The sequence below is a fragment of the Cajanus cajan genome, chromosome 1, assembly GCF_000230855.2.
Source record: "Cajanus cajan strain Asha chromosome 1, NIPB_CcT2T_4, whole genome shotgun sequence".
In the NCBI taxonomy this organism is placed as follows: domain Eukaryota; kingdom Viridiplantae; phylum Streptophyta; class Magnoliopsida; order Fabales; family Fabaceae; genus Cajanus; species Cajanus cajan.
In genome coordinates this window covers 11,727,846-11,737,519 of record NC_138517.1, presented here as the reverse complement: position 1 = coordinate 11,737,519, position 9,674 = coordinate 11,727,846, and the positions used below count along the sequence as shown (strand labels likewise).

General features: G+C 28.4%; 1 non-coding gene across 1 annotated transcript; it reads right to left on the bottom strand.

Moving 5' to 3' along the window:
- Positions 1 to 3,904: 3,904 nt before the first annotated feature.
- LOC109793380 (uncharacterized) lies at positions 3,905 to 5,654 on the bottom strand. The gene is made up of 2 exons (XR_014433952.1): positions 5,085 to 5,654; positions 3,905 to 4,364 (listed from the first exon to the last, which is right to left on the bottom strand). It is a non-coding gene; the product is annotated as an uncharacterized LOC109793380 (transcript).
- Positions 5,655 to 9,674: the final 4,020 nt, after the last annotated feature.

The following is a 9,674-nucleotide window of genomic DNA, read 5'->3' as shown; positions in this document are numbered from 1 at the left end:
ATTGAAGATCAAATCATGATCTATAGTTAAAGAACATATGTCATGTATATTATGTTTAATATTTGGTTCAATGGTTGATCATGTGTATAATTAAATATTTTATAAAAAAATTAATAAGTCATTAATTTAAGTAAAATTAGATTTAATTTTTTAAAAAAAATATGATCTCATGTTTGAATATTATGAATAAAAAAATGAAATTGAAAGATAAGACTTCAACAAAAATGGAGAGTTGAATTTTTTAGTGATAATCATCCATAAAATCAATAAATACTTCACATTAATAACTTTTATATATATATATATATATATATATATATATATATATATATATATATATATATATATATATATATATATATATATAAAAGAAGGGATTCGTTTATTCTATGAGTAAGTTTACTTAAATTTACTTCAATTAATAATTCATGTTTTTTTATTAAATTTTAATAATCCAACTATTGAATTCAAAGTTCTTAATGTATAGATCAAGTCTACAAATTTTTAAAAATTTTGAAAATCATTTGATACTTCATGTTATTAATTAAATAAACGTATAAAATAATTTTATGATTATCCGACCATTTGAATCAATGAAATAAAGTATCAAATAATTTTTAAATTTTTTTTAAAGAGTTGCATACTTAATCTATACATTAAGAACTTTAAATTCAACAGTTGAATCATTACAATTTGATGTAAAACGTGAGTTATTGAATGAGATAAGTTTAGATAAACTTATTCATGAAATAAACTAATTTATTTTAAACATATATAGACTAAAATCATCATAAATGACACCTCTGATGTATTGTTTATCCATAATAGATTTGTCATTTACAAGTTTACAACATAATAATAAAATCATGTTCAAAGTATAGAAGACACGAGCCAAATTATGAATTTAGCACCATAACTAGGGATGGCAACGGGGCGGGGCGGGTACGGGTTTCATGATACCCGTCTCCGTCCCCGCGAGCCAAATCCATACCCGTCCCCGTACCCGTACCCGTCGGGTATGTGATTTTCATCCCCATCCCCGTCCCCGTCGGGTATCGGGTATACCGTACCCGTACCCGTACCCGTCAAATTTTTTATTTTATTATTATTTTTTTAAAATATAATATTTTTAAATTATTTTTTTTAATTATATTATAATTATAATTAGATTATTTCTCTATCTCATATTATAATAAATAATTACACATAAAAAATACTAAAATTCTTTAATATAATTAAATTAAAAGTGAGTATTTAATTAAAAATGAGAACGGGGACGGATATGGGTACGGGTACGGGACGGGTAAGTACATACCCGTACCCGTACCCGTACCCGATTTAATATATCGGGTTTTACCGGTACCCGTACCCGTACCCGGTCAAACCGGGTATTCCCCGTCAAAGTCGGGACGGGTTCGGGTATTACCCGCGGGTACGGGTATATTTGCCATCCCTAACCATAACGGATGCATGAGAATAAGTATGTTTACCAAAGCAAACAAATCATAGATAAGTACTAACACTAAAAACATTTATTCCAAGGATTAACATATATTTTTTAATCTTTATAGTTTTACTTATCTTATTTTATAGTTTTTATAGTTTAAAACACTTTTTATTCTTTATATTTATCCTTTTCAATATTTTTTAGTTTATATAGTTTAAGGTAAATCCTTTTAATCCATATTGATAATTATCTTCTAATTTGTGTTGACGTGGTTAAAGTTTTCAATTTTGTGAGAATAAAAAAAAAGTATCTCAATAATTAATGTAAGTACGTACGAAAGTAACATAAGTATCAAAAAACTTAATTTATAGTAATTTTAACAAAACAAAAAATGCATTAGAGACAATTGAATTAGTCCCTATAGTTAAAGGTAGATGTTTTTAGTTTATATCGTTAATATTTTTATAACTTTGTGTTGATGTGATAAAAAAAACTAATTTCGTGAGAATAAAAAAGTGTTTCAACTATGAGTGTTACATATGAGGATATAAAAAAAGACATGAAGTGTCAAGAAATCTAATTTAAAATAACTCTAAAATAAAATTGACATCAAATACACAAAATTTTTAAATTAATATTTTGGTTACATCAATACGAAAGGGACAACATTACCAAAAAAAAAAAAAGAGTTAATGACAGAGATTAAAAAATTAAAAAAATTATAAGTATTGAGACTTAAAAAGTATACAGACTAAAAGGTAATATAAGTGATATTATAGTGACTAAATAATATTTTAACATATTTTAAATTATAGAAACTAAAAAGATAAAATAAAGTGAAACTATAAAAATAAAAAGACATTTCAACCAGTTTTTAATCTACTATATATATATGTGTTACTAAAGTCATTTTAATAACTACGATACATATTAGGAAAAAAAAAGAGGTACTCTGTAGTTATAAAAATTAAAATAATGACTGATTATTTGGACAGAGATTTGGAAATCAAATATCTTTGAAGTAGAAAAAAGAGATAATAAATAAATAGATTAAAGATAATAAAAGAAAAAGTAATTTAGAATTAGCTATAAGGATAAATTAGCTCAAAATTTGTGTATACAAAATTAGAATATCTCTTTTATTAATAGTATAGATATAAATGTAATAGGCAAATTTACATAATTAGATTTCTCTATATTTCATCACATGTAAAGGTTGAGGTTGCTAAAGTCTTTTTAGTAACATTTTCTCTTTAATTTTTTTAAACTTTTTTAATTTTAAAAAATAATCTTTTTTGAAACTCAAAAGAAATTATAATAAAAAAGAATATTTTATTTTATAATTAAATCTTTAATCTAAACTCTAATGTCACCAAATTCTTTTTTAAAACTTAAAAATGCCGCTTAATAAAAAATAATTAGTCCCTATATATTAGATACAAACATCTATCTTGTACAAGAACGTTTTTTTAAAAAAATTCTTCAAGAGGGTTTATAAATTTTTTTTAACTTTTATTTATTTTTTTTTACATGGGATAGAAATATATATCTAAAAAAAAGACATTTTTATTTAGAAGTCCAATTCTAATATATAAATTTTTAAATAATATTTATTTCATAAGTAATAGAAAAAGAAAAATAGTTGTACGTAAGCACGAATTACTTATTAATTATCAGAAGAAGAAAAAAAAAGAAAAAAATTCAAAAAAAATATTTTATGATTGTGACCAATTACAAATCAATTTTTATTTGTATAAAAATCTCTTAAAAATAAATATTTTTTTATCACTTTTTAAAGGCTAAACATTCTTCCCAATCTTGTTAGGAAACAACAAATTAAAGTTCATTTTTTTTAAAATTTTGAGCACCAATTAATCTTCTTGTTGATTTATGCCGGATATACCCATCTCTGTCAAATAAGAAAAATTAAAAATTGATCTCATGCAAAAGTTATGTACCAGCTCTGTTAAATATATATGTATAAATTAAATCAGTAAAGTAAAATATTCCAAGAGCAATTCATGTATGTACGTATAGATTTTTCTTAATATATATATAGATATTAGATATATACACAAACTGTGAGACAATCTTTCAGTATCTCCTTTATACTCGAAATCAGTCCTTGAAAAATAGTGTTAATTAAAAGCACATGAAGATAACAAAAGTTTAAGGATATTTGATTAGAGTTCGCTCTTTTTTTTTAGTACATTTATAATTGCTTTACTTATAGTGTTATGCATGGTTGTCAGGCCACAAGGCTGAAATATTGAGTAAACTAGTTCAATTTAACTGTTCTCTACATCACATCATCTTGAACTACTTCCCAATTCACAATTATTTTCCAACTTGGATGTAACAAATATAAGTATGTGGCTAAATAGACTTTTTTCAAGTACTTCTAACTCAAAAAAAAATTGAATTTTTTTTATAAACTAAAATTAGGTAATGCGTGAATAAAAAATATGAGTTTGAAGAAGTTAATAAAAAAGAGTTTTTACAAATTAATTTATACATAAAATAATTTTAATTTTTAAAAAAGTTTAGTACATTTTTTTTCTTCTAATATTTACTTTTGGAAAAATGTACATAAACAGACTCTAACTAGACTTCAACAAATGTCAAAGTTTAGTGATGAGTCTTAAGATGAGGAAGAAATGGAGATTACAGCCTATAAGTCAGCAAGGCACTCAGTTGGAAGACCAAGAAAGGAATTCATAAGGAAATCATCAATAGGATCAACTGTTGCCACACCAACCAGTCTGCATTTTCCCTCTTTATCCAATCTCTTGCCTCTTCCACTCTTCACAATGCCCTTTGATTCTTCAGATGTCAACACTGTCTTCACCAGCAGTGGGGCAGCCTTATAGAGACTACCAGCAGAAAAAATGAATCTGGCCTTGAACTCAAGATCAACCTTTTAAAAAAAGTTATAAAAAAAAAAACCGAAGCAACCATATCATTAATTAGGTGGTTATACATGGAACTAAACTAATTAGAGAGACACCTTTGGCAAATTAAAATAAGATCATGCTTGACCAACTGTTTTTGCCTTTACAATATGCAGAAGTTTCTCTAATTAACTTTGATAGTGTAAATTCATTTTATATTGTTATTTTATCGCAAATTAATATATAGAGAGTAAATTTATTGACTTTTATTATAACTGTTATAGAAGCTATACGACAAATGATTTTTTGAATGATTAGTGGTATAAAATTTTCACACAGATAATGAATGTCTATTAAACTATTGTATTTCACTCATCTTTCTCTAAAATTAGTCCTAAAAGAAAATTTGAAACAAACACGCAGCTAAGCATTAATTAGGATCACTAAAAGTTGTACACATAGCATTTGTTTGAATATATTTCTGTAAAATTACTTCTAAAAGAAAAAAAAAATAGGAAATTAAGATTAGCTTATAGATAAATTAATATGTAAAAACTCTATAATATAATTTTTCTAAAAAGTTATACATAAGCTTATGTATAAATTAGTTTTATCTTATAAAAAAATTTATTTCATTTTTTTTTTCATTTTCTTTTTTCAAAAGAATTATAGAAAAATTTATCCAAACATACCAATAATACACAATCCTTTGAAGTTGAAGTATAATCTCGAGAACTTATGTTTACCTTGCCAGATTCTTGGTTAATACTTCCTTGGAATGCTTGTGGAACTATATCAATCTTCAAAAATGGTGGCAATGGCAATCCAAGAAACTTGGTTGTAGAACTTGTTAGTGGTGGAATATACAAAGTTTCAAGATCAAATGAAACAGGAAGGTCACTTTCGGTTGAATTCTCTGTGACCTTCGCACCAACTCTCCAGTTCCTATTCCCCCTTCAGCATCATACTCAAAGTCAGGATACCTTGAAATTTCAAGCTTGCAACCCTTTTCTGTCTTGAAACTGACAGTGTAAGACTCGGTTGTTGAGGGTTCAATACTTGTGGAAATGGTATTTTCCTGTTTTTCACTTGAAAAGGAAAAGAAGATAGTGCTTCTTCTTCTTCTTCTTCTAAACTTTGATTTCTTGGTGCACAATTTGCATGGAAATGGTGGGCTCAAGGAGTTTATTTTGCAACTCATCTAGTGTTTGTGAATTAATTACTTGATGAGAGATGGAGGTTGGACTCTAGAAATGTGCTTTGAAGAATAAGTCCTAGCGGAATTATGAATTAAGATCTGAGGTTGGTTTTGGTTTGAGGTTATGAATCTTATCTTTTCTTAGGGGTCTTGGCTTTGTGCAATAGGAAATCAACACTTGGCAGTTTAATGGTATTGGGCAGAGAAAACAAACAAATGCTCGGTAGACTTCAATTATTTGTTTTCCAAAATTGAAAAGAGCTTCAGCCACAAATTGGATTAAGGGTATGTCTAGATAATAAAAAAATTCAAAATTACTTTCAGACAAGAAATCAAAATAATTTTATTATATGTTAAAATTAGCTTATAAATAAATTAAAAATAAATTAAAAATAAAATTTAAAAAAATAAATTAGAAAAAAACTTATACAAATTAGTTTATGTGCATATATAAATTAATTTTAGTTTATTAAAAAATTTATTTAATTTTTTCTATTAAAATATAATTTTAATCTTTATAGTTTTACTTATTTTACCCTTTTAGTTCTTATAGTTTAAAATAGATATTTTTAATTTATATACTTACCTTTTACAATATTTTTAATCTTTATAGTTTAAGATAAATTATTTTAATTCTTATATTTGTAGTTCTTGTAATTTTTTTACTACATGTCGTTAATTTCTTTTTAATTTTATCTATTTTTTTATTGGTACAATATATAGAGATATTCAATTTTATAGAGTGAAAAAAAAAGGTATTTCATAATGGGTATCCTAGTTAAGGGCACAATCTTCAATTTTAAGGTGAAATATTTCAATAATTAAAGTGGTCCAACAAAAATCTCTAAAGGACTACTATGTTAGACATTGTAATTTAAGGATGCATTTTTGCTTATCTACACTAGTCTTACAAAAAGGAAAGGAATTTTATTAGGAAATAGTTGAGAGGGAAATCATTAAACAATAAACATTAAGGTGAGTGAAGCTAACATCTGAAGTTGAAGAATTATCTTTAATTTTACTAATTGGTACAATAATAAAATATTTATTAAATTTTATTTGAGACTTTGTGAGGATGTTGGTCTGGTCTCCTCCTTATCAATTTTCATAGGGATTTCTGTTTCCCATCCAAAAATAACTCAAATGACTTCTCTTTTCGGAATATGTAGGAGTAGGTGCATTCCTATACTTTCTGTTTTGCCTGAAATACCGAAGTCAACCCAAGATTAAGAACTTTAACTGAAGCAACTAAATATAACTGCCATAAACATGAGAAAATTAAAATCTAGAATAAAATTATTAACAACACTACATCAAGATTAACTATGTATTCCTAAATATTAAACTACAAACAATTGATTCCCATTCATATCAAAAGACTTATTTTAAGCAAGTCTGTGCATGAGTTTGCAGTTAATTCTTATATACCACAATGCTAGCCAGTTCCCACAACTAGCAGTTGTGTGTATGCAATGCATATTAAACTAAAACAAGAGCAACCATTTAATAAGAATTGTACCACCATTTGAACTTGTCAAAAGTCACTATTTATATAAAATATATTGAATTTGAAGTACAGGTTATAGCACTGCTACATCAGCAATTTTGTTTTTACCATACAGTATTTTGACAGAGTTGTAGCTTCATGGTTAAAATTCATCATCTTTCACTTTTTTCCTTGCAAAACACCTTTCTTTGTACACATGAATTACAGACTATTTCAGATTATTTCAAGGGCCTCACATTTCAAAGACTTTCCATCTCTCTTTTAAAATTTACTATTCTCTCCTTTACCACCGATGATATTTCCCTAGATAACAAATTCTGGAAATAATCATTACATTAATCAGTCGTTGTAAAATTCTGGACAAATAATTGCAATTCCGGATGAAGCCTAATACATGTGAGATCATGTTATTTTTACTGTTAATTTAATATTCTTTCAATGAATTTCAGTTGATTTTATTAAATTAGTTTGATACTTGTGTTATTGTGAGCTTGTTGCCATCAGGATATATTAGGCTTTGCCCTCTCCCTGTAATCTGGTTGGACTCATCAAATTTTGTGCAAGCTTATGCTTTCCAAGCCCACACATTACAAAATAACAAGCAAAGGGAACTAATGTTGCATTCTGTATTTGTCCATCAAATTGTAAATCTACAAACAGACATTAGGTTGTACAGCCACACTGACTAATATGTAGTCTGGGTTTGGTATCTTCTTCTATCATTTTTCCGAAACATAATTAACATAAAAAGCAAACCTTGTACCTTAAATTAAAAACAAAGACACAAACTATGGAGACAGTACAGGGAAGAAATCAGTCCTACTTGTAGTTCTGTTGGTTGGTGGTGGTGAATATATTATGAGCTTGCATATGAGGAGTTCAACCATTTGTCTATACATCTGGAGATCAAGGTTTTCCACATTTGGTATATGACTTGCACCAAATAATTTTACTTTGGCAGAGGAACGTAGTTCAACATTACAAAACGCATCAGAAGATTTATCACAGAAATGAACACGCTTAGTTCATTCAAGAATTAACAAGTTCAAAACAGAAATGCTACCCCCTCTGTCACTTGATATTCAAAGTTTGTTCTTGTTGTGACTATCAAAACAGAACAAGTTTCTATAAACTTATTTGGGTGGAAACAAAATGTGAAGGGGGAATTGAGCAAATTGCACAAAGTTTATCTCTTAGCTCACATAGATAACTAACAATACACACGTAGAAACAACCAAACTGCATCACATAAACAATATGAACATTTATACATAGAACTAATTTACTTTTTGTATTCACTCATTACAAACTTCAAATTCAATATCCAACTCACTCATACAGCACAAAGAATCAACTTTCGTTTCCTTCTTGAAGGATCAATTGATACAAAAATATAACACAAGCACATCATTACCCTTTCACGTTCCAACTCTTAAAATTGAAAAACAAAAGCAATACATAAAAGAAGCTCTCCCAAATCTAGAAGTCAAGATCATTTTGTAATTTGACAAGGTTGATCTAATTGAAAATTTTCACCCTTGGGTTTTGGGTCCCCTTCATATGTGAAAAATAGGCCCAAATGTGTAAGTTATTTATGTATTATTTAACGTGAGAAAAGTCAAATTAGAGTTGAGAGTGAGAGGCTCATTAATGAGAGAGAACAGTTGCAAACAAATATAGAGAAGAGAAGAGAAAATCATAGTGCAGTTTGCATATCCATAGGATGAAGCACATTAGATGGAATTGGAATGAAAATAAATTGAAATTACCAGCGGCAGATTAGAGAAGCCGACTGCTGACTCATTGGAACACATTTGCATTGTAGACCCCTAAAATTGTCCGGGTCGGAAATAAGACTCGAAGACTCTCGAAGACCGAAGGAAAGTCAGCCGAAAGGACTCCTGGAAGACCCTGGAAGACCCTAGGATGATTCTTCATAGGTTTAGAAGTCTTAGAGTAGCTTAAAATAAGGATGTGGGAGGATTGGAGCTCAATACGGCCTCCTAGAAGTTCAGTACGGCCGTACTGAACAATTTGAACTACAATACGGCCGTACTGAAACCAATACGGCCGTACTAAAGTTTTTGAACTTCAGTACGGCCGTACTGAATTCAATACGGCCGTACTGTAGTTCAAAACTTCAGTACGGGCCGTATTGATGTCAGAGGCCGTACTGCGCCTCACTCCTATATATAGGACGTCATTTGGACGTCATTCCACACATTTGAACACCTTTTGGACTCTTTTGTTGAGTATTCTGGGGTTTTTGAGCAGTGTTCTGCCCTAGAAGTCTCTCCGAGAGCCGATCCGACGAAGTTCTTGAGTTCTGAGCATTTTGCTTGAGGATTCGAACTAGTCGAAGGGAAATCTTTCTGATTTCCATAGTAAAAATTAATTTTTAGGGAAGGAGCGAGCAAGCGTGTAGTGGGAAGGAGTGCCAAAAAGCCTCCTATTATTTGAATATATAAAAACACGCTTCAAAGGTTTCTTCTTCAAAATCCTTCCTTTTACTGCTTTCTGATTGTTGCATCGCATGTTTAAATTATTCATCATGTAAATATTCCGCTTATAATCGTTTCTAATAAATAGGGGTAATTTAGTAATTTTACACTGTTATTTATGAAATAATCC